This window comes from Oryx dammah, unplaced genomic scaffold (genome assembly GCF_014754425.2).
Source record: "Oryx dammah isolate SB20612 unplaced genomic scaffold, SCBI_Odam_1.1 HiC_scaffold_5, whole genome shotgun sequence".
NCBI classification, from domain to species: domain Eukaryota; kingdom Metazoa; phylum Chordata; class Mammalia; order Artiodactyla; family Bovidae; genus Oryx; species Oryx dammah.
In genome coordinates this window covers 107007606-107031822 of record NW_024070189.1, presented here as the reverse complement: position 1 = coordinate 107031822, position 24217 = coordinate 107007606, and the positions used below count along the sequence as shown (strand labels likewise).

Genomic DNA, 24217 nt, shown 5'->3' with positions numbered 1-24217 from the left:
ATTTAATCTAAAAAAATAATACAAATGAATAATATGCTAAACAGACTCACAGGTATAGAAAAAAACTAGGGGAGAAGGAAGGAGGGAGGGGAAAATTAGGGGTTTGGGTTTAAGAGTACAAACTACTATATATAAAACAGATAAACAAGGCTATATTAGATAGCATAGGAAATTATAATCATATCTTTTAATAACTTATAATTGAGTATAATCTGCAAAAATACTGAACTGCTATGTTCTACAGCTGAAACTAATATTGCAAATCAACTATACTTCAATTTAAATTTTTTAAATAAAAAATAATTAAATATCAAAGTTGGTATAGAGGGAACAAATCTCTAAATAATAAAAGCCAATCATGGAGCGTGGGGAATTTCGAGTGGCTGAGGAGTGCAGGAGACCAGCGGGTAGCGGACCCCCTCAGTTTCTTTAGAGGCGACCATGGACTCCCTGGTCGAGCCCTGGTGGCCTCCGGCCCTGGCAGTCATGAAGACTGTTCTCTCTGTATAAGAAAATTTCTGTCCTATAAAACACAATGTCCAACTTGTTGTGTGACAGTCACAGAGCCGGACCTGAAAAATAACCGTGGTTTAGATGAACTGGTAAAAAGCTTGAATTTTGCACGGAATCGTCTGTTGCAGTTTGCCTTAGAGTCACCACCCATCTCTGCTGCTTCCTCCTCTTCAAAGAACCTGGCCACCAAAACAGACACTGCTGTAGCCTTCAGACATTCATTAAAACAAGGAAGCAAGTTAATGGAGAATTTCTTGATCAGAGAAAGTGGTGGTTCTGCGTCAGAGTTGTTGATAAAAGAGAATGAAAGCAAATTAAGCCCTCAGAAAAAGCTGAGCTCTCCTGCGAAGACCAGAGGGACTCCTTCTGCAGAAAAGTCAGCTTCAGGTTCCTCAGAGGACAGTGTTCCTGAGACACCCTCTACATCAGCCTTGAAACAAGTTACTAAAGTGGATTGTCCTGTTTGTGGGGTTAAAATTCCAGAAAATCATATTAATAAGCACTTGGACAGCTGTTTATCACGTGAAGAGAAGAAAGAAAGCCTCAGAAGTTCTGTTCACAAAAGGAAGCCACTGCCTAAAACTGTATATAGCTTGCTCTCAGATCGAGATTTAAAGAAAAAGCTAAAACAGCTTGGATTATCTGTTCAAGGAAATAAACAGCAGCTCATTAAAAGGCACCAAGAATTTGTACACATGTACAATGCCCAGTGTGATGCTTTGCATCCTAAATCAGCTGCTGAAATAGTTCAAGAAATTGAAAATATGGAGAAGACTCGGATGCGTTTTGAAGCTAGTAAACTCAATGAAACTGTAATGGTTTTTACAAAGGACCAAACAGAAAAGGAAATAGATTAAATTCACAGTAAATATCATAAAAAACATCAGGATGAATTTCATCTTCTGGTGGATCAAGCCAAAAAAGGATACAAAAAGACTGTTGGAATGTCCAAAAGAAAAGCAACAAAAGGAGAAGATGAATCTACAGAAAAACTATCCTCTGTATGTGTGGGACAGGAAGATAATAAAATGAAACCATCAGATACACCCTTGGTAAAAACAAACCACTTCCCTCAATCAAAGCTGGACTCCCCAGGGAAATTAGAGCATGACAGACAAGATGATTCTTCCAGTTGTACAGATATTCAAGAGGAAACCCTTTCTTCATCAGAATCAGATTCATTCAAAAGTTCCAGTTCAGACATCATAAGAGATCTTCTAGAATAAGAAGAAGCCTGGGAAGCATCATATAAAAATGATCTTCAAGACACAGAAATAAGTCCTGGACAGAATCGTCACACAAGGTCAGCTGAAAGTGCTGAGCTTGAGCCAAGAAATAAGCGGAACAGAAATTAGTGTGGTGACTTTGCCAGTGCAGTCATTGGAAGATGGTGTTTTGTTGCTGTGTAGATTTCATATTCATAAATTTCCCAAGTGAAGATGTTACATTCTAAATGTTACATTTAACTGATTTTCAGTCTTTTCTGCCTTTCCAGGAAAAGAAAAAATCTTACACAGCATCCTCACTTAGTCAGTTACCCACTGTCCCTAAAACATCTCACTCTAAAAACACTGGCATCCACATGTTCACCAGCTTTGCAGAAGACACAGACTTGTTTGTTTTTGTTTGTAAGTTTCAGGATATATTAATATTTAAGCCATTCTCCTGTCTCTTTCATGGAGAAGCCAAGTTCAGAAAAGGATCCTTCAATCCCTCTACCATAGGGACCAGTTGAGATGTCCAGAGCCACTGTGTTTCTGGAAAGGCAAGCAGGGTGTCCTAACTCACAAGGCCTGGAGGCCAGCACCCATGTCACAGCTGTTACACGATTGCTTGTCGCCCAAGTTTCATGTGGTCCTTAGTTAGACCCATGTCTCACACTTTACTGGAAGCAGGACATTGGTACTGTAACCTAAAGGCACAGAACAATAGAATACTGGGCATATTCTTCAGAAATAGCTCTTACAGATGATTTCTTGATCTTTTTTTTTCACGAGTAAATTGAATCTTCACACTTTGAATTCCAGCTATGAAATGGAGAGAATGCAATAAATGGCTTTTGTAACTGAATAGATTCTATATCAATTTAAAATAAAGTCTTTGAAACAGTAAAAAAAAAAAAAAAGCCAATCATGGCAGCTCACATTATATTCAACGGTGAAAAGCTCAAAGCTCTTCCTTCAAATCAGGAAGGCCCACTCTTACCACTTCTGTTTCACACAGTATTATAAGTCCCAGCCACAGCAAACAGACAGAAACTATAGATATCCAAATTGGAAAGGAAAAGCAAACCTATTACTTCTTACAGATGAAACATCTGAAACATGCAAGTGTGCGAGATGCAATTTATTCTATTTCAGTTATACATCAATAAAGCTGCATTAAAGGGATAAGAGGGTTCAGTTGTCACTGGTGTCAAATCATGCTAACTGATCAAGTAAGAAGAGGATCTGGACACATAATGAGGAAACTTATAATGAGTTACTTTCCATCAACAGGTGGAATCATCTTCCCAACCTCTTGAATCAGGGGTGGTCTAGGTTTGGCCAACAAAATGTGGCACACTTTACAAGTTCTGAGCCCAGCTTTCTAGAGACCTTGCATGTTCCTCTCTTGTCTTCTTGAAAACCACTGCCATGTGGGAAAGCCTAAGTGATTCTTCTGTAGAGGACCCAGGGAAGAAAACCAAGGCACAGATGCTGCTAGCCTATGAGTCACCAGACTTGTGAGTGATGCTCATCCACCCACTGAGGGTGGATGCATGAGTGGGCAAGAAAATATCAACACCCAATGGAGTATTACTCAGCCATTAAAAAGAATACATTTGAATCAGTTCTAATGAGATGGATGAAACTGGAACCGATTATACAGTGAAGTAAGCCAGAAAGAAAAACAACAATACAGTATACTAATGCATATATATGGAATTTAGAAAGATGGTAACGATAACCCTGTATGCGAGACAGCAAAAGAGACACAGATGTATAGAACAGTCTTTTGGACTCTGTGGGAGAGGGAGAGGGTGGGATGATTTGGGAGAATGGCATTGAAACATGTATAATATCATATATGAAACGAATTGCCAGTCCAGTTTTGATGCATGATACTGGATGCTTGGGGGCTGGTGCAGTGAGACGACCCAGAGGGATGGTACGAGGAGGGAGGTGGGAGGGGGGTTCAGGATGGGGAACACGTGTATACCTGTGGTGTATTCATGTTGATGTATGGCAAAACCAATACAATATTGAAAAGTAATTAGCCTCCAATTAAAATAAATAAATTTTTTTGAAAGTTACATTTATTTTATTTATTTTCTTACAATTGAGGTTTTTTTTTTTTTTTTTACTTTACAATTCTGTATTGGTTTTGCCATACATTGACATGAATCCACCACGGGTGTACATGCATTCCCAAACATGAACCCCCCTCCCACCCCCCTCCCCACAACATCTCTCTGGGTCATCCCCGTGTACCAGCCCCAAGCATGCCGTATCCTGCATCGGACATAGACTGGCAATTCGATTCTTACATGATATTATACATGTTTCAATGCCATTCTCCCAAATCATCTAACCCTCTTCCTCTCCCTCCTGAGTCCAAAAGTCCGCTATACACATCTGTGTCTTTTTTGCTGTCCTGCATACAGGGTCATCATTGCCATCTTTCTAAATTCCATATATATGTGTTATATACTGTATTGGTGTTTTTCTTTCTGGCTTACTTCACTCTGTATAATCAGCTCCAGTTTCATCCATCTCATCAGAACTGATTCAAATGTATTCTTTTTAATGGCTGAGTAATACTCCATTGTGTATATGTACCACAGCTTTCTTATCCATTCATATGCTGATGGACATCTAGGTTGTTTCCATGTCCTGGCTATTATAAACAGTGCTGCAATAAATAAATAAATAATAAAATAAAATAAATAAATTTATATTTTTTAAAAAACAAACTTTTTTAAGAAAATATCAACAGAAGAACCGCACATCTGAACCCAGATCACACTGCTGAACTCTGGAAACTTGTGTTAATAACTGTTTTAATTACTTAATTGAGGGATGATTTCTTATATAGCAAAGTTTACTGAATCCAAGAGAAGCATGATAACCTTGAAAAGAGTATTTTGGACTCCACTGGTTAAGGAGTGATACAAACCTGATTTAAGATATTTATCGGAGGATGGAAGATAGAAAGCATGTCCTTGTTGGGGGGAGACACTTGGGAACATTTTTGTAATATTTTACTTTTAATTGGAGGATAATTACTTTATAATATTGTGATGGCTTTTGCTATACATCAACATGAATCAGCCATAGGTATAGATATGTTCACCCCCTCTTGTAACCCACTCCCACCTCCCTCCCCATTCCATCCCTCTAGGTTGTCAAAGAGCACTGACTTTGTGTTCCCTGCATCATACAGCAAACTTCTACTGGCTATCTGATTTACATATGGTAATATGCATGTTTCAATGCTATTCTATCATATCGTCCCACCTTTTCCTTTACCTACTGTGTCCAAGAATCTTTTCTTTATGACTGCATCTCCTTTGCTGCCCTGTAAGTAGTATCATCAGTCCTCTCTTTCTAGAGTCCATATATGTGTATTAATATGCAATATTTGTCTTTCTCTTCCTGATTTACTTCACTCTGTATGATAGTCTAGAATTGACTCATTAGAATTGACTCCAATGTGTTCCTTTTTATAGATGAATAATATTCCATTGTATATATCTACCACAACTTCTTTATCCATTTATCTGTTGATGGACATCTAAGTTGCTTCTATGTCCTTGCTATTGTAAATAGTGCTGCAATAAAGACTTGAGTACATGTGTCTTTTTCAATTCTAGTTTCCTTGGGATATATGCCCAGTATTGGGATTTCTGGGTCATATAGTAGGTTTATTCCTAATTTTTTAAAGAATCTCCATATTGTTCTCCATAGTGACTGTACCAATTTACATTCTCACCAACAGTGTAAGAGAATTTATACTGAATATAAATAAAAGAGAATTTATTCTCCACACCCTCTCTAGCATTAATTGTTTGTAGATGTTTTGATAATGGCTATTCTGACCAGTGTGAGATTATAGTTTTGATTTGGATTTCTCTAATAATAAGCGATATTGAGCATCTTTTCATGTGTTTATTAGGCATCTGTATGTCTCTGATGGAGAAATGTCTGTTTAGGTTTTCTGCCCACCTTTTGATTGGGTTGTTTGTTTTTCTGATATTGAGCTGCATGAGCTGTTTGTATATTTTGGAGATTAATTCTTTGTCAATTTTTCTATTTGCTATTATTTTCTCTCATTCTGAAGGTTGTCTTTTTACCTTGGTTATAGTTTCCTTTGTTGCACAAAAGTTTTCAAGTTTAATCATTTGTTATCACTGATGAACACAGATGCAAAATTTCTCAACAATATTCTAGCAAATAAATCCATCAATGCATTAAAAACATCATACATCATATCAGGTCAGCTTTACCCCAGGGATGAAATGATTCTTCAATATTTGTAAATCAATCAATGAGATAATACCATGTTAATAACTAAAAGGTAAAACCATATGATCATCTCAATTGGTGTAGAGAAACCCTTTCACAAAGTTCAACACCCATTTATGATGAAAACTCTCCAGAAAGTAGACATAGAAGGAACATACCTCAACATAATAAAAGTCATACATGACAAACCCACAGCAAACATTCTCCTATTTTTGAAAAACTGAAAGCATTTCCTCTAAGATCAGAAACAGATAATGGTGCCCACTTTTACCACTATTATTCAACATAGTTTTGGAAGTCCTAGCCACAGCCATTAGAGAAGAAAAAGAATTAAAAGTAATCCAGAGTGGAAACAGAATTAAAAGTAATCCAGAGTGGAGAAAGAATTAAAAGTAATCCAGAGCGGAAAAAGAATTAAAAGTAATCCAGAGTGGAAATTAAAAGTAATCCAGAGTAAAACTCTCACTGTTTGCAGGTGACATGATTCTTTACATAGGAAACCCTAAAGATGCCACCTGAAAATCACTAGAGTTAATCAGTGAGTATGGTAAAGTCACAGGATATAAAATTAATACACATAAATTAATTGAATTCCTATACATCAACTATGAAAATTCAGAAAAAGAAATTAAAAAACAATTCCATTCCCCCTGGCAACAGAAAGAATAAAATATTTATGAATAAATTTACCTAATGAGAAGACTTTTGAAGAAACATTGTAGATAAAGGATATGACAGTGAAAGGAAAATGTTGGGTGAGGAATAGCATTCTCTTTAGTTGTGACAAATTAAATCATATAATACTGAGTGCTTGGTGCCAGAATTACACATGGCAGAACAGAGGACATCAGACTGAGGGATAAGTAGTTTATTTGCAGGGAGAAGATGACCTAATGGTCTCTGGATTGCAGACAGTTGGAAATCCTGAAGACCCTTTTCTTTCAGAAGGCTATTGCAGACCTGAAAGGATGTTAGCACAGGATAGCAAAGTGCCTTCTGTTGATGACATAGTGATCACTACCAACTTCTGTTGGTGGATTTTCCTCTTGCTAATGCATCATATGGGATGTTCCCAGGCTTTTTGTTAACTTCAACACCAGCTCTTTCTAACTGTACCTAATCCCACAGAGCAATCTTCTGTCATAACCACCTCCAGCCCCCTGTGGGTTCAGGATGGCAGAGCCCTCTGTGCCAGGATGCAGTGGTCCCCCAAAGCCTAACTCGACCAAGATGAAATCATAGACTCCTGGATAGAAAGTTCTAAGTATGTTTTTCCTCCTTGTTTTTCACAAGGATGGAGAGGGCCAGTTGCAGAGCCCCAGAGCTCCACGATGGAACTGAAATGAAGCAGTGCAAAGAAGGGGAAGCCAGGCTGCTCTCATCACGGGGATGCTAAGGGCAAGGTCTCAACACCACGACTCACTTATAAATGCCACCTTTCTGCTCTAGCTGTGCCCTTGTCTGGCACACCTGGCTCAGGCTCCACGGTGCTTCCTAGCTGAAGGCTTACACTGGCAGTGGGAGTCTACTGACCCTACACAGAGACCACTTTGCCCTGCAGAGGGAAGAACCTGTAGATTTCTCTAACTCCAGTTTCTCCCCAGTTCAATTTAGACTTGGCATTTTTAATCCTTGGTTGGACAGACCCTGCCATGTTCTCTCTCATTAGTTTCTTCCTGCTCCTGCAGCATTTACACACTCTTAATTGGAGCTGTTTTGTAAACATGAAGCTAACTGTATATATGAATGGAGACCTGATAATGGATGCAGGTTTTCCCATGTATTCCTCATAACAGGAACCAGACACAGTGTGGTTATCTTTTGCACTCAGACCACAAAAGCAAATGACACATAATGTGTAAGTTCATTTCTGTGTGTGTTTGAGTGTGTATGAGGTGGTGTTAATCTCCTTGGCAATTATGTAAAGCATGCCCAGAGATGGCAGAAATGCAGAAAAGTGAATAATGAGGGTTCTGTCTCTTCTTTTTCCCTCAGTACCTTCATGACAGAAGAGAGAACTTAATTTTACCCTATCTATTTCACTAGTCTGATCACCATGATTCGTACCTGGATGGCTTAGAATGAGTGAAACTATTGAGACACCACCCCTTCCTACTGCCAGGACCCTAGATTAGGGCACAGGAGTATCCTAAAATGCTAACCCCTTGGCCAGAAGTCAGTGTTAGGAACCAGGGGCTCAGTCTGGGTGTCCTGTGCCAACAAGAGCTTTGGAACATGAGCCTCCTGGGAAAGCCATGGGTGTTTGAGAGCCACTACCTTGAATAGAACATAACCCAGTAAATATCAGTAATTGAATGCTACAGGCCATCAGGCATTCTGGTCCCAGATCTGGAAAGTCAAAAGAAGAAAAGGAAGTGATCTTTCAGAGGGACTTAGTGCCCTTTTCTTTTATCCCACTTAGTAACTTCTCCAGGTAAAATGCAAAACTGCATTAATACTTGGTTTTATCTAGGCATGTGGCATGTGTCTCCAATAAATAAGTTATTAGATGCTTATTTTGATGCTTAGCTGGAGGTTTATCAACAAACAGCCTGTGTTCTGTGCATAATTTTCAATTTGTCACTCTGCTGCTAAAGCATTAAATTTATCACCTTGTCCATGTTCTCAGATGAGAGTTGGGCAATATGCAGTTTGTTTCCGTGAGATATCTCTCCTTACCAGTATGTCTGTGGTTAACACTGGTCATTTCAGCAGCTCCTTTTGCCTTGGAGAAAGGTGATAACAGGGCTGCTGATATTTGCAGTGAAATTCCATCTTTGTTTTCTCTCTTTTGTATGAGGATCTCTGTCTGCCCAGTATTTGTCCCTTCTAGCTGTTTCATTTTGAGGGTTCTTCCCTCTTTGTCTTTTTCTCCATCATTTAGCCAAAAGATGGAGTAACACATTTTATGGCAGTAGTATTGTAGCATTCTCTGGTTTGGTGTCCTCTACTGATATTTTCACTCTATGAGAGAATGGCAGGAGGTGCATCTCAGGGGATGTGGTATCCTCTGATCTTATGTTCTCTATGGGGAAACTGAGAGCCTGTCTCATCCTTGAGGTCAGTGTTAACCTGCTGAGTTGACCAGTGTTAACCACAGACATACTGCTAAGGAGAGACATCTCATGGAAACAAACTGCATATTGCCCAACTCTCTTCTGAGGACAGAGAGCAATTTGCCCACTTCACAAAACCAGAAGCCAAATCATGCACTTGGCCTTCTGTCATCCAGCCAGGGAAGTTTCTGGCCACCTCCATTCTGGGCATAAGAGGCCCAGGTATCACATGATTATAAAGTCCTGGAATTTCCTATCCATAGATAAGTTACAGCGTCAGTGAGCTCTGTCCATTCCACTCTGGAAATGAGCTTCTCATACCTTACAATATAACATGAGCATACTTTTGTATAACAAATGTAACTTTATATTTTATTTCCATGCCTACCAAGTGTCATTTCACCTGGATATGGCAAGCCTTGTTCACCTATCTTTCTTTATGTTATTAATTTCCTGTGACTGTAAGAAATACATAAAAGATTAGTGCTTTTTAACAGGCTTTTCATATGCCTCTGATGAAGATAATTGGGTAAATTGTTGGATCATGTGATATAGTCATTCCTGAAACTTTTGTTTCAGGTTGCAAAACACTTGTGGGAGAAACATCTTATTTTCATTATCTTTAAAAGAAACTCAATACACTTCAGCAGAATTTAGCATTTTCTCTCTCCCCCACACTGAGCACCTAGCAATCACCAGTCTTATGTTCAGCAAATCTAATTAAAGAAAAAGGCAGAGTATGTTCAAATGTGAAATTAAAACTGATAAAGGACAATTAGCTGTTGAGAAAGAAAATTTTAAAACTTTGAAGGAAAAATTGTCTCTAATAATTAATTATTAAGTCTCTAATAACAAACTATAAGATCTAAATAAAAGTTATTTTATGCAAATATAATTCAACAAAACTGTTTTCTTAAGAGTGTATATATTAGCATAGAAAATAAAAGAAAATATTTCCTAAAAATGCCTCAGGGGAATATGATTTTGGAAGACAATCTTCCCAAATATTTGAAGGACAGACATGTCAGGGACTACTTAAAATATTCCAGAGTATAAGGAAAACAAATGCTTACACCCTGTATCATGGCTCCAAATAAAAGCAAGAGCATATTCTGAAATATACTCAACCCTTTCCAAAGAGATTCATTAAGTGGGCTTATGAACTCATGACTCATGACCCTAGAGAAGAACACCTAGCTGTTTTCTATGCATTAATATACCATGGATTTGAGAACATTGAAAAAATTATCCAGTTGAGAACTGTATCATGCAGCTGAATGCTAACTCATCCATTGTCTTGCAATCCTTCCTTAGTTGTTTTAATGCAATTTACCTCATCATAGTAGAAGAGGGTGTTCGAAGATCTTCCAGAATCCTGAGAACCTTATTCACACCCAATCCACATGCCAGGGCAGGAGAATCTCTGAACAGAAAGCATGATCTAATATCCTTCCCTTCTCTTGGCTTGGCTGAGGAGTTGTCTGTAAATGGCATGACTGGACCATTCTCCCTAATGCTGTCCCATTTGTTTAGGTGGCTTTAGAAGAATTAACAATATATCCGGGCATTTCTCTTCACCATTGAGGAAATCAACAAGGACTCTCAACTGTGCCCCAATCTGTCTTTGGGTTTCAACTTCTACAGTGCCTTTCCCAGAAACCAAAGGACTTTGAAGAGTGCCCTGTTATGATGGCTCTCTTGAGGAAATCAGACTGTCCCTAACTACAACTGCCAGAGACAGAGAAAATCTGTGGACATAGAAAATCTGTGGACAGGAACTGTGTCGGCATTTTCAGCTGAGATTGGAATAGTCTTGGAGCTCTACAAAAGCCCATGGGTGAGTTTGTATTGAATTTGGAGGAGAAAGTTTGGGTTTTCCTCAGTACCATTTTCTTTTTTCTGATCAGAAGGAAATGTAGAAGCCGGGTTTACATATCCCACAAGTGTTACAATGTACTCCAGGGAATTCCTTGGGTTGTGAGATGATGAACTGTGACAAGGAGGGGAATAAAAGGAAAGTCTAGTGCAGGGGGTGTTGTGAGCCTCAACCCAGATTCCTGCTAAGGGTCATTTTTTCCATTCCCCAGCTGCTGGGAATATTGACAGCTGACATCTAACAGCAGTGGGCTTCTTAGGCAATATCCACAGCAAGTGGATACTGCCACATCCCAGATTACACCTATCTTGGGGACATCTAGAGGTCAATGACTGACAGATATGTGGATCAGTCAGTTCAGTCTCTCAGTCATGTCGGACTCTTTGCGATCCCATGGACTGCAGCACGCCAGGCCTCCCTGTCCACCACTAACTCCCAAACCTTGCTCAAACTCATGTCCATCGAGTTGGTGATGCAACCCATCTCATCTTCTGTCGTCCCCTTCTCTTGCCTTCAGTCTTTCCCAGTGTCAGGGTCTTTTCCAAGGAGTCAGTTCCTCACATCAGATGGCCAAAGTATTGTAGTTTCAGCTTCAGCATCAGTCCTTCCAATGAATATTCAGGACTGATTTCCTTTAGGACTGACTGGTTTGATCTCCTTGCAGTCCAGGGGACTCTCAAGAGTCTTCTTCAACACCACAGTTCAAAAGTACCAATTCTTTGGTGCTCAGCTTTCTTTATATGTGAATATAAAGGCCCAAATATTAGGTCTCAATTTTGGACAACACTGAAGTGTCAACCCCAGCCTGGAGATCCTCAAGAATTGGTTGAGACTCAGTTATAACTATAAACAGTTTATCCTATCATTCTTCCCAGTCCAGCCTATTCACATCCACACAGATGCCTCTTTGGATCACTCCTAATAAACTTTCTACACCCAACTGTCCATCCCAGTGATTCCTCCCAGTGACCAATGTGAGAGAATTGGTGTTCAGGAGACATCAATGCAAAAAAGGACAACATTAGCTTAGGGGAATTCTATCCTGGAAGTTTGTTGTTGTTTTTTTTTTTTTTAAATAACAGAGGGTAGGTGATTGAAGTGCTACCCTGATAGCTCAGTTGGTAAAGAATCTGCCTGCAATGCAGGAGACCCCAGTTCAATTCCTGGGTTGGGAAGATCCACTGCAAAAGGTATATGCTACCCACCCCAGTATTCTTGGGTTTCCCTTGTGGCTCAACTGGTAAAGAATCCACCTGCAATGTGGGAGACCTGGGTTCAATCCTTAAGTTGGGAAGATCCCCTGGAGAATGGAACGGCTACCCATGCCAGTATTCTGGCTTGGAGAATTCCATGGACTGTATAGTCCTTGGGTTCACAAGTATCAAAGCATCAAAAGATTAACACAATAAGAATTTACATCTATCCCAGTTTTTATCCAACACTGGTCTCTGGGGGAAATGGGGCACTTCTCCACCAGTTTCATGGGGCAAGGCTGATGGAGATTCTACCATCTTGAAGATGCATCATCTAAAGTTCATGCCTTCCTTAATTCTCAGTGCAGAGGAGGCATAGCACATGTGGCCCTTGCACATTTGTGTCATGCTTTGCTCTGGGAGTAATGTATTGATCAGAACTTGTCTGGTGCCCCTCCTTAAGAGCAATGGAGCTTGGAAATATGGTCTTCATGAGCCCATAATGAGAAAACAAATCATCTCTACAGCCGTCTGTCTAGTCATCTTATAATCTGGTTACTTGTCCTCTCCAGTTGAGAATTCTCTTACCTATCCACTAATGAAGACAACCCCAAGTCCCACTAAACTCAGAATCAAGATATTCCTTTTCTTATTCAAGTCATGCATGGTCCCTTTGATACCATTCTGAGTGATAAAGATCAATTCCCATCTTTTTATCAGTTGACCACAAGGACAATCCCCTGGCTCAAGGAATGATCTGTTTATTGCTGCATTATGGCTGAACCTGATTGGCGGTATTTGTATCTGATGATATGAAAGGTGAGAAGTTCCTTTCGGATCTGAAAGCAGAGATGGTAAAGAAAGGTATCTGTGTGGCCTTTACAGAAAAGTTCCCTGCCAGTATGAGAACATAGGGGCTGAGTGATGTGAGCTTCGTGTCCAGAATCAGAGTCTCATCTCTGAATGTGCATATGATATGTGTGACATAGGGAACCTTATCATCCTAGGAATGGTGGGAGAACTTTATTTAACCTCAAGGAAGGTGTGGATCATGGCAGTAAAGTGGGATGTTGTTCTGTATGAGATGGACCACATACATCACTCTTTCCAGGGCAGCCCCTCATTTTCACACCATAAGAGGGAAATCCCTGGTTTTGAAAACTTTCTCAAGATAGTTAACCTCTCCAAATACCCAGAAGACTTATACCTTAGTAGATTCTTGTATGACATATTTGATGGTTCACTTGCTGGATCACATTGTGGAAAACTTAGAGACTGCCCACCAAATTCTTCCTTAGAGTTTATCCCATAAATGTTGACATGATGACCATGTCTGTCACCAGCTATTTTGGCTATAATGCTGTGTACACAGTGGCCCAAGTACTCCATTAAATGCTTTTGGTGAAAACAGAAATGAGATCTCCAGCTGATAGAGACAAACTTATATTTCTTCCTTGGCAGATAAATGGCCTCCAGAAGCAAGACACACATTGACCCCCTGATAGCACCTGTAGGCACTATCCTGAGGTACAACATCATGGCCATGTTTTGGCTCAAAACCAACAGGATTGGACAAAATAGATAGAGGGTTCTTTCACACTGGTTATGGGCATGTCTTCAACTGTTACATCTGTTTGGAGAATTCCACCTTTAGGGACTTAAATACAACTTTTTAAATTAAAAAATTGTATGAGAATTATGCTTTCTAATGTAGAATGAAAGGATTTAAAAGATCAAAAGACAATTTATGACAAAACAGAAAGAGAACAAAATTGGTCAAATCTATACTTTTCTTTGGAAAGTATGCAGTGTCAGAAGACACTGACATAATAACCGTATCTGGGGGCTTCCTAGGTGGTTCAGTGGCAAAGAATCTGCCTGCAATGCAGGAGCCACAAGAGATGCAGTTTCAGTTCCTGGGTCAGGAAGATCTCCTGGAGGAGGAAATGGCAACCCACTGCAGGATTCTTGCCGGGAGAATCCCATGGACAGAGTAGCCCGGTGGGCTACAATTCATGGGGTCGCAAAGAGTTGGACATGACTGAACGATTGAGCACTCGTGCAACCATATCTGACTGTTTCACAAGTTGTTTTGTATATGATGTGGCCAAACACACCATAAAATGGTTTTGCTTAAAACATGAATGACTTCTATATTATACCCTAAAATGACGCTGAGTAAAATGAACTAAACTAAAATAACTATTCTTACAAAACCTGAAACTGTGTTCTCATTTTTAAATATGAGAGTAATGATAATGCTTATAAACTCAGGATACCTTCCTAAATTATGAATAGATTTGTCGGGATCTTCACTCAGTGTGTCTAATCCACAACCCATTTGTAAAATATATTTATTAACAATAGTCCTCATGAACAAGGGAAAAATATACTAATCAAATATGTGGATTTAATTACACAAATATCTAATCAAGCAAATTTAATATCTAGAAAAAGGAAAATATGTACAAGTAAAAATTCATGTCTGAAAATTTCATTTGCCATTTAATTCCTGTTTTTACTTACAAGAATAATATTGGATATATAACTTTGAGCTTATTTAGTGCTGACTCAGAAAATTAGGTGTCTTGGCTAAAACGACTTCCCAAGATATGATTCTGGATCATTTAGAATGCTTCTACTACAAATAATTCCAGACTTAAACAATGGATGCCTGAACAATGAGGGATTTATTATTTCCCATGATAATATTCTATGAGCCCCAAAGGTAAAAAGATAAATTAACTAAATTTAAAAATCCATTAAAATCCAAAAAATTTGATTTTATATTATGCCATAGATTTTCCCATGCATTGTAACAAGATAATCACATTCTCATCCAAAACAAGCTCAACGGCAAAAACATCCATGTTGTGCCTTTTTAAAATATTAAGCATTAGCTTACAAGAAGCTCTGAGCAGGGTTATTGGCCAAAGTGTCTAAACCATGTTCTGAGTACCATCTTTGTTCTGAGCATCATCTTTGAATTTTCTGATTGTATTCAAACATTCAACCATCTTTCTCAAGAGTGTAAAACTTCATTTCCCTTGAGCCTATGAGGTGGTGAACACATAAACAAAACGGACCCTTTACCAAAAAGAAACCTGAGGGTGGGAGATGGAGGAAAAGATTGCTTGGTGGGGGTGTATCTTCCCCCTCTAATCTGAATGCAAGGCTCACTTCCAAATTATACTTCAGCCAATCCTGAGGAAAATCCAATTTATCAACAGTGCAGGGGAACACGTATGCAGAGATGAAAAACAGAACCATGTGGCATGGTATAATGTCCACAACACGGTGAATTTTCTTGCTGGTCTTGGGCTGCTGGTTAAAGTAGGAGAGTTTGTCTCCCATGCTCCATATGATCAAGGCATGGTCATCAGTGAAAAGATGATAGAATGGCCCATTGGCTTCAAAGAGGTATGACTTTATTTCAGTCTTGGAGATAGGCATTTCAGAGGTATCTGAAGAGAGATTGAGTAGGCACCTCTTCAATTCAGCCTTAAATTCACACTTCATATCTTGACTTTGTTCTCTGACATCTTACCCACATGTTTTCTGAGATACTGTGGATGGGAAGAACATGTTTGAATAAGCTCTTCCTTTTAAATTTGGGTTATATCTGTTCATGCAACAGTCAAGTGAATAAAATGAATGGAATTATGAAGCTAATGTGGTGTGTGTATGTGTGTGTACACATCAAATATATGCCTTCATTTATCCTGAAAGCCTTAAGTTTCAGTCCTATATAAGCAGAGACTTTATTATGTTTAGATGCACTATAAACACAGCTACATTACAGATTTCAAGCACTACTTTGTAGACACTATTCTCATTTTCCTTTGTCATCTGGCATCAACCTTCATTCTACTTAGCTTCTCATACGACTGACTGAGATTTTATTTAATCTTTTCACAGTTGAACCATCCCAGGCAATTATGCAGGTGATTTATCTTAAAGGAATGCTTGTTTTATTAATTTTCTAAAATGAGATTCCACTCCGGGACTCAAGAACCCAGAATCGGGTTAACTACAATCAGTGGTTCATAAAACATTCTTGCACTTTCTCCATAAGGCAGTATCTATTTTTCAAATAGATGCTTTTAATACTCTGCCTAATTATAACATCATTAGAGCCTTTCACCTAAAAGCTATTGTCTTCTATTTAACCAAGTATGAGGGCATGGTAAGAAAATCATCAGGAATACAAGTTCTCAAAATGATTACTATTAATACATAGAAATCTGCATGGAAAAGATTTTGAAGAAATATGTAATAAAAGAGAGAAAAACCCAGGGGATGTGGTCATTGCCTTATGAAATAAAACTGACTAGATAACTTGGTTGGACAAGGAAATGGCAAAATAAGTTAACCATAGTCGTGTTAATTATATGTTTATATAATATCAACAATGGAGGGTGGCGAAAACACAGTGATGACTTTCTATTGAAGATCAAAGTTCTCTCTTACAAGGCAAGAAATACAGACATCCTCTGAAAGCTGCTCATAGTGTGTAAAATTATAACCCAAGATTCTCTTTTCCCCTCAGAACCCTCAGTCTGTGTACAGCCAGAGTTGTGTTCTAGGATTCAGGAAAATTCCAGAGCAAGGAAAGCCCTTCTGCAGCTTTATTTGTGTTTTATGTCCAGGGAGAGAAATTTCCAATCAGAAAGGTAGAATATATATAACCGTTTTATGGTAACTCCCCCTCATAAATATCTCTCAATAAGAAGGAAGCCAAGGGGATGGCAAGAAGGTCAATGTGCACCATTGCCTCAAATCATGCCTCCATTCATTCTTTCAACATATCCATATTTTAATCAGAACTTTTCCCCAATGATGTGTAGTTTCAGGTCTGCCTGTGCTCTTCCTATTAAGCTCCATGGCTTAGTCAGTCCATGGCACTGATTCCAATAGACAATCTTGTTCTGAATTCTCATCAGGGACCACATTAAGTATGCCATAAAATACAACATATATGTTGTTGTATACAGAAAACTTTCAAGGCACCCCCCAACCTGTGGGTGCCTTGAAAGTCTAAAAATTATATATTTCACACCCTGATAATAAGCACAGAGTAGATAGATATGTAAGTTCAGTTCAATTCAGTCATTCAGTCATGTCCAACTCTTTGCAACCCTATGGATATATATATATATATATATATATATATATATATATATATCTCATTTCTTACATATATCATTCTATATAGGTACATATATATCATTATACAAATATTATGTTATGTTCCAGGTCCAGAACGCTGCACAAGTTTTCATGTTTGCATAATTAAATAACTCCAGGATCCTACCCTTTGGAGTATTATAATATAGGATTTGTTGTTGTTCAGTCACTAAGTGGTGTCTGACTCAATATAAATAAAATCTGTCACTGTTTCCACTCCCCAGCCCCCCACCCCCCATCTATTTGCTATGAAGTTATGGGACTGGATTCCATGATCTTGGTTTTTTAATGCTCCAACCCAGGGATCAAACTAGGGTCTACAGTATTGCAGGCATGTTCTTTACCATCTAAGCCACCAGAGAAAGCCCATAATATAGAAGAGAAACATGAAAAAAGGAAAAAGATACAACATTTTAATCTAAATCAGAACCTAGAGCCCCTAAAATTAGTTGTAACATGAGATAGAAAGTTGAAGACATATATCACAACAAAACTTGCTATTATAAAACATGAAGTGTAGAAGGGTTGCAGTGCCTCTATTTGCTAAAATATAAAGAATATTGTAATGATTTTAATTGTTCCATCAGTACTAGGAAATTCCAATTGTCTTAACAGTAGGATTCATTGGGTTTGGATCACTTGGCAAATAAATGTTATCAGGTATGTAAGCCAATTATAAAAAGATTTCCTTTGCTCATGAACTTACCAAAGGGTTTTTATCATCAAATAAGTGATTATAACAAGAGAGAAATAGAGGAACACAGGAACTAGATACTCACAATAAAACACACATCTTGGGGTTGCCAAGGATGTCTCTAGAAGGGTAGAGAGAGAGGCCAGGGGCAGTTTTCTGCTCCATGAAGAGGGAATGGGTACCTGGGGAAATAAATGTGAGTAAGAATTACTCTGATTGCATTAGGATTTTGTACTAGTACATGAGAGTTAGCTATAAAAAATAATAGGACATGTCCAAGAGGAGTAAGCAAACTGTTGTCTATTTTTATAAATGAAATGTAACTGAAACACAGCCATGATCATTAATTTATGTATTTATGACTGATTTTTGTTTCCTAACAGCAGGCGTGAGTAGATGTCATAGAGACCACATGCCCTGCGATACTGAGGATGTTTACTACCTGCCACTTTATAAAAAGGGCTTCCCTGGTGACTCAGTGGTAAGAACCCACTGCTGGTGCAGGAGACACACATTTGATCCGTGGGTTGGGAAGATTCCTTGGAGAAGGAAATGGCAACCCACTCCAGTATTCTTGCTTGGGAAATGCCATGAACAGAGTAGCCTATTGGGCTATAGTTCATGTGGTCACATAAGAGGAGGACATAACGAAATGACTAAACAACAACAACAACTTTATTTTTAAAAATTAAACGATGTTTTTACTGGAATTGGTTCAAAATGGCAGAGTAGAACATATGGTTATCTCCTCCTGTGAGAACACCAAAATCACAACTAGCTGTCGAACAAATGTCAACAAGAGGATGCTAGAACTCAACAACAAAAGATACCCTACATCCAAAGACAAAGAAGAAGTTGCAAAGAGAAGGTAGGAGGGATGCAATCACGACAAAATCAAATCCCATACCTGCTGGGTGGGCAACCCACAAAATGGATAACAATAATACCAAAGGAGTTTTTCTACTGTTGTGAAGGTTCTGAGAGTGGGTCAGGCTTCCCAGCCTAGAGAATCTTTGAAGGAACTGGCAATTCCCAGGGAATCTGACTTTGAATGCCAATGGGATTTGATTACAGGACTTCCACAGGACTGAGGGAAATAGAGACTCCTCTCTTGGCACAGACAAAATCATGTGCACGCCAAGACCCAGGAGAAAGGAGCAGTGACCCTGCAGGAGACTGAACTGGACCTACTAGCTAGTGTTCCAGGGTCTCCTGTGGAGGTATTGGTGAGCAGTGGCTCACCATAGGGAGGGGGACACTGGCAGAAGCACTCATGGAAGAGGCTTTTTGCAAAAGCCTTTTTGGATGTTGTCATCAACCCCACCATAGAACCTAGGGGAATGGGTCCCCTTAGGAAAAGCAACTAATAGGGAGGGAGTACAACCTCACCCATCAGCAGATAATTGGACTAAAGTTGTATTGAGCATGGCCCTACCCACTAGAGCAAGACCCAGTTTTCCCCACCGCCAGCCCCTCCCATTAGGAAGCTTACAACAAACCTCTTAGCTTCATCCACCAGAGGGCAGACAGAAGAAGCAAAAAGAACCACAAGCTCGCAGTGACTAGAACAAAAATCACATCACAGAAAGTTAATCAGAATAACAAAGCAGGGGATTATGTCTCAGATGAAGGCACAAGATAAAACCCCCCAAAAAATTATCAAATGAAGTGGTAGGTTTTCCAGAAAAAGAATTCAGAATGGTGATAATGAAGATGACCCAGGATCTCAGAAAAACAATGGAGAAGATGCAAGAGATGTTTACCTAAGGCCTAGAAGAAATAAAGAAGAAACACAAAGAGATGAACAACACACTAGAAGAAATCAGTAACAGAATGACTGAGACAGAAGAGGGATAAGTGACCTGGAAGATAGAACGGTGGGAATAATTGCCACAGAACAGAATATAGAGAAAAGAATGAAAAAATAAAAAAGACAACCTAAGAGATCTCTGTGAAAGTGTTACTTGCTCAGTCATATTTGACTCTGCAATCCTGTGGACTGTAGCCTTCCAGCTCCTCTGTCCATGGGATTCTCCAGGCAAGGATACTGAACTGGGTAGCCATTCCCAACTCTAGGGGATCTTCCAGACCCAGGGATTGAACCCAGTCTCCTGCATGATTCTTTATCTGAGCCACAAGGGAAGCCCAAAAAGACCTCTGGGACACTAAACACACCAATATTCACATTATAGGAGTCCCAGAAGAAGAGAGAGAGAGAAGACAAATATATATATATATATTCGAGGAGATAATAGCTGAAAATTTTCCTAACCTGGGAAAGGAAATAGTCAACACAAGAAGATACAGTAATCAAACAGAGGAAAAATAAAGACAAAGGTAAAATATTAAAAGCAACAAGGGGAAAATGACAAATAAAATACAAAGGAACTCAGCTGATTTCTCAACAGAAACTCTACAAGCCAGAAGCGAACAGCACAATATATTTAAAGGAATGAAAGTGAAGAACTTACAAGCAAGAATACCCTACCCTACAAGAATCTCATTCAGATTTGATGGAGAAATCAAAAGCTTTCCAGACAAACAAAAGATAAGAAAATTCAGCACCACCAAACCAGTTTTACAACAAATACTAAAGGAATTTACCTAGGCAGGAAACACTGGAGAAGGAAAAGACTTACACAAAGTGAATCAAAAATAATTAAGAAAATAGTAATAGGATCATACATAGGGATAATTACTTTAAATATATATGGATTAAATGCACCAAACAAAAGACATAGACTGGCTGGATGGATGAAAATGTGTGCATGTATGGACTTCCACTTGCCACATCACTCTACTTAACCCCTGAAATAGTATGCAATTATTTTATACTGTTAGATTAATCATGTTTCATTATGGCTTACTATTGTAATTATCTTTTCTTTTTTGTCTGGCTCAGTTCAGTTCAGTTCAGTTCAGTCACTCAGTCATGTCCGACTCTTTGCGACCCCATGAATCGCAGCATGCCAGGCCACCCTGTCCATCACCAACTCCCGGAGTTCACTCAGACTCACGTCCATCGAGTCCGTGATGCCATCCAGCCATCTCATCCTCTGTCGTCCCCTTCTCCTCCTGCCCCCAATCCCTCCAAGCATCAAAGTCTTTTTCCAATGAGTCAACTCTTCATATGAGGTGGCCAAAGTACTGGAGTTTCAGCTTTAGCATCATACCCTCCAAAGAAATCCCAGGGCTGATCTCCTTAGAATGGTTCAAAAGCATCAATTCTTCGGTGCTCAGCTTTCTTTATATTCCAACTCTCACATCCATACGTGACTACTGGAAAGACTGTAGCTTTGATTAGACAGATCCTTGTTGGCAAAGTAATGTCTCTAATTTTGAATATACTATCTAGGTTGGTCACAAATTTTCTTCCAAGGAGTAAGCGTCTTTTAATTTCATGGCTGCAGTCACCATCTGAAGTGATTTTGGAGCCCCCCAAAATAAAGTCTGACACTGTTTCCACTGTTTCCCTATCTATTTCCCATGAAGGGATGGGACCAGATGCCATGATCTTCGTTTTCTGAATGTTGAGCTTTAGGCCAACTTTTTCACTCTCCACTTTCACTTTCATCAAGAGGCTTTTTAGTTCCTCTTCACTTTCTGCCATAAGGGTGGCGTCATCTGCATAGCTGAGGTTATTGATATTTCTCCCGGCAATCTTGATTCCAGCTTGTGTTTCTTCCAGTCCAGCGTTTCTCATGATATACTCAGCATATAAGTTAAATAAGCAGGGTGACAATATACAGCCTTGATGTACTCCTTTTCCTATTTGGAACCATGCTGTTGTTCCATGTCCAGTTCTAACTGCTGCTTTCTGACCTGCATACAGATTTCTCAAGAGGCAGGTTAGGTGGTCTGGTATTCCCATCTCTTTCAGAATTTTCCACAGTTTCTTGTGATCCACACAGTTGAAGGTTTGTCATAGTCAATAAAGCAGAAATAGATGTTTTTCTGGAACTCTCTTGCTTTTTCCCTGATCCAGTGGATGTTGGCAATTTGATCTCTGGTTCCTTTGCCTTTTCTAAAACCAACTTGAACATCAGGAAGGTCACGGTTCACTTATTGCTGAAGCCTGGCTTGGAGAATTCTGAGCATGGCTTTACTAGCGTGTGAGATGAGTGCAATTGTGTGGTAGTTTGAGCATTCTTTGGCATTGCCTTTCTTTGGAATTGGAATGAAAACTGACCTTTTCCAGTCTTGTGGCCACTGCTGAGTTTTCCAATTTTGTTGGCATATTGAATGCAGCACTTTCACAGCATCATCTTTCAGGATTTGAAACAGCTCAACTGGAATTCCATCACCTCCACTAGCTTTGCTCATAGCGATGCTTTCCAAGGCCTTCACATTTCAAGAAGTCTGGCTCTAGATTAGTGATCACACCATCATGATTATCTGGGTCATGAAGATCTTTTTGGTACAGTTCTTCTGTGTATTCTTGCCACCTCTTCTTAATATCTTCTGCTTCTGTTAGGTCCAGACCATTTCTGTCCTTTATCCAACCCATCTTTGCATGAAATGTTCCCTTGGTACCTCTAATTTTCTTGAAGTGATCTCTAGTCTTTCCCATTCTGTTCTTTTCCTCTATTTCTTTTCATTGATCGCTGAAGAAGGCTTTCTTATCTCTTCTTGCTATTCTCTGGAACTCTGCATTCAGATGCTTATATCTTTCCTTTTCTCCTTTGCTTTTCACCTCTCTTCTTTCCACAGCTATTTGCAAGGCCTCCCCAGACAGCCATTTTGCTTTTTTGCATTTCTTTTCCATGGGGATGGTCTTGATCCCTGTCTCCTGTACAATGTCACGAACCTCATTCCATAGTTCATCAGGCACTCTATCTGTCAGATCTAGGCCCTTAAACCTGTTTCTCACTTCCACTGTATAATCATAAGGGATTTGATTGAGGTCATACCTGAATGGTCTAGCGGTTTTCCCTGCTTTCTTCAATTTGAGTCTGAATTTGGTAATAAGGAGTTCATGATCTGAGCCACAGTCAGCTCCTGGTCTTGTTTTTGCTGCCTGTATGTAGCTTCTCCATCTTTGGCTGCAAAGAATATAATCAATCTGATTTCGGTATTGACCATCTGGTGATGTCCATGTGTAGAGTCTTCTCTTGTGTTGTTGGAAGTGGATGTTTGCTATGACCAGTGCATTTTCTTGGCAAAACTATATTAGTCTTTGCCCTGCTTCATTCCACATTCCAAGGCCAAATTTGCCTGTTACTCCAGGTGTTTCTTGACTTCCTACGTTAGCATTCCAGTCCCCTATAATGAAAAGGACATCTTTTTTGGGTGTTAGTTCTAAAAGGTCTGGTAGGTCTTCATAAAACCGTTCAACTTCAGCTTCTTCAGCATTACGGGTTGGGGCATATACTTAGATAACTGTCATTGAATGGTTTGCCTTGGAGACAAACAGAGATCATTCTGTCATTTTTGAGACTGCATCTAAGTACTGCATTTCAGACTCTTTTGTTGACCATGATGGCTACTCCATTTCTTCTGATGGATTCCTGCCCACAGTAGTAGATATAATGGTCATCTGAGTTAAATTCACCCATTCCAGTCCATTTTAGTTCGCTGATTCCTAGAGTGTTGACATTCACTCTTGCCATCACTTGTTTGACCACTTACAATTTGCCTTGATGCATGGACCTGACATTCCAGGTTCCTATGTAATATTATTCTTTACAGCATTGGACCTTGCTTCTATCACCAGTCACATCCACAGCTGGGTATTGTTTTTGTTTTGGCTCCATCCCTTCATTCTTTCTGGAGTTATTTCTCCACTGATCTCCAGTAGCATATTGGGCACCTACTGACCTGGGGAGTTCCTCTTTCAGTATCCTATCCTTTTGCCTTTTCATACTGTTCATGGTATTCTCAAAGCAAGAATACCAAAGTGGTTTGCCATTCCCTTCTCCAGTGGACCACAATTCAGTAAATACCATTGAATTCAATATTATTGTATCATGATTGTTCAACAGAAAATAATAGGATTCTATATCACAAAGTGAAAGTTGCTCAGTCATGTACAACTCTTTGCAACCCCATGAACTATACAGTCCAAAATATTCTCCAGGCCAGAATACTTGAGTGGGTAGCCTTTCACATCTCCAAGGGTTCTTCCCAACCCAGGGATCAAACCTAGGTCTCCTGCATTGCAGGCGGATTCTTTACCATCTGAGCCATAGGAA

At 39.3% G+C, this 24217-nt stretch overlaps 1 pseudogene; it reads left to right on the top strand.

Moving 5' to 3' along the window:
- Positions 1-399: 399 nt before the first annotated feature.
- LOC120864353 lies at positions 400-2638 on the top strand (annotated as a pseudogene).
- The last annotated feature ends 21579 nt before the right edge of the window (positions 2639-24217 follow it).